We start from the raw sequence: 2395 nt of genomic DNA, 5'->3' as shown, positions 1-2395 counted from the left end.
AGACAGTAACACGGCCACAGAGGACTAGAGCGGAGAGTGAAGCATCAGCTGGTATGAAGTGAGGGGAGATGCAAAAGGACACCCATACTTGCAAATCGTACCCACTTGACTTGGCTTCATTGGCTGGTCAGAACTCAACTAGCAGAAACAAGAGGAAAAAAGAATAATCTGCTACAATTTGATGAGCTTGACCTATATTTATAGATGCAGTAGCTCAAAAGATGGAACGAATCTTTACAGCGAGGATCATTCTCATCCCCTCAGTACACAGGGTTGACAGGGATGGGCAACTTAGACATTGGCTACACAAAATGGGGAGGGGGGCTACAAAGGCAAGAAGTGACTGGCTTACAAGTTTTCAAGAGAGAGCCTAGTTCCAGAGGGTGCTGGGGACGATAGAATCTCCACTGAATGGTTTCCAACTTGTCAGGATGGGGCCGATGCAAGGAAATGGGGATAAGACTCTTGTGGTTCAATAGTGAATAATTGCTATCAGGACTGACTGTGAGTGTTGGAAATGTAAAGGTAGACATTTTGTAACAAAAGGAGAGAAGTGGTTGATTTTGCAGTCCAGGACTGGAGGTCCCTGGGACCATCCAGGTGAAGAGTAGAGTGTGGAACCCTACCCAGAGAAGCAGTGACACCAGAGATGGAGGCAGAGATGATGCTGTGGAGAGATGGAGCGGCTGGGGACTCTAGACTCAGGGAGGGAGAGGGGCTGTGTGCTGACGGCCAGTGGGGCAGGCTTGCAGGATGTACCCTTTGGTTGTTTGATGATGCATAGAGGTGATTGTAATCATTGCAATGAAATGAAATATGATAGAATGCATGTAAAGCTAATGTTGCCCCATGTAAACTATCACACAATTCACAATAAAAACTTAAAAAAAAAAAAAAAAGAAGTAGTGTATGATCAAAAACCAATGATACTGAAGGAAGAATTCCAAGGTACATTGAAGGAATTGACAAAGAACAAGGCACTAGGAATTGATGGAATACAAACTGAAATCTTTCAACAAAGTGAGGCAGCACTGGAGGCACTCACTCATCTATGCAAAGAAATTTGGGAGACAACTATCTGGCCAACTGATTGGAAGAGATCTGTATTTGTGCCCATTCCAAAGAAAGGTGACAAAACAGAATGCGGAAATCATTGGATATTTACAGCCTTGCTTGCTGAAAGTGAAGAGGACTTAAAATACTTACTGATGAAGAACAAAGACCACAACCTTCAGTATGGATTGCACCTCAATATAACAAAAACAAAAATCCTCACCATTGGACCAATAAACAACATTCTTATCAACAGAGAAAAGATTGAAGTTGTCAAGGACTTCATTCTTGGATCAATTATCAACACTCATGGAAGCAGTAGTCAAAAAATCAAGCAACGTATTGCATTAGGCAAATCTGCTGCACAAGACCTTTTTAAAGTGTTGAAGAGCAAAGATGTCAGCTTGCGCCTGACCCAAACCCTGGTATTTTCAATAACCTCATATACTTACGAAAGCTGGACAGTGAATAAGGAAGACCGTAGAAGAATTGATGCTTTTGAGTTATGGTGTTGGAGGAGAATATTGAAAACACCATGGTCTGCCAAAAGAACCAACAGATCCATGTTGTAAGAAATGCAGCCAGAGTGCTCCTTGGAGGCCAGGATGGCCAAACTTCATCTCTTATGCTTCAGACATATTGTCAGGAGGGACCAGTCACTGGAGAAAGATATCATGTTTGGTAAGGTGGAGGGTCAGAGTAAAAGAGGAAGACCCCCAGCGAGATGTATTAGCAAAGTGGTAGCATCAGTGGACTCAAGCCTGGCAACAATTGTGGGGTTGGCCCAGGACCGGGAACTCTTTGGTTCTGTTGTACACAGGGTTGCTATGAGTCGGTACCGACTCGATGGCACCTAACAACAATGCCTAGGATGTTTATGCATTCCATTTCATTTTTTACAACTTCCAATTTTCCTAGTTTTGTACTTTATATATACCATGTTTGGATTATTAATGGATGTTTACAGCTGTTTCTGTTCACTTTGAGTTGTGCCCTATCAGCAAATGAAGGTCCTGGAGGCTTTACCCCATTTTGCATCATCACAGTCAACTCTGCTTTGAGGAGGCACCTCTTAGCCAGTCTTATTTTGAGTGCCTTCCAACCAGAGGGGCTCATCTTCTGGCACTACACTAGCCTGTAAACATTACAGCTTAGGAAACTCTTAGGAAATCCTGCTGTGTCCTATAGGGTCTCTAAGACTCAAAATCGACTTGTTAACACACAGCAGTAGAACACTCAGAAAGGTCTTGCCTCGGTTATTGTTGCTTGTTGGTGTTGTCAGGTGACATCAAGTCAGCACCGACTCATAGCGACCCCATGCACAGCAGAACGAAACAATGTC

The sequence above is a fragment of the Chrysochloris asiatica genome, unplaced genomic scaffold, assembly GCF_000296735.1.
Source record: "Chrysochloris asiatica unplaced genomic scaffold, ChrAsi1.0 scaffold00173, whole genome shotgun sequence".
In the NCBI taxonomy this organism is placed as follows: domain Eukaryota; kingdom Metazoa; phylum Chordata; class Mammalia; order Afrosoricida; family Chrysochloridae; genus Chrysochloris; species Chrysochloris asiatica.
The sequence above is the reverse complement of the archived record's forward strand: the minus strand, read 5'-3'. Positions refer to the sequence as shown.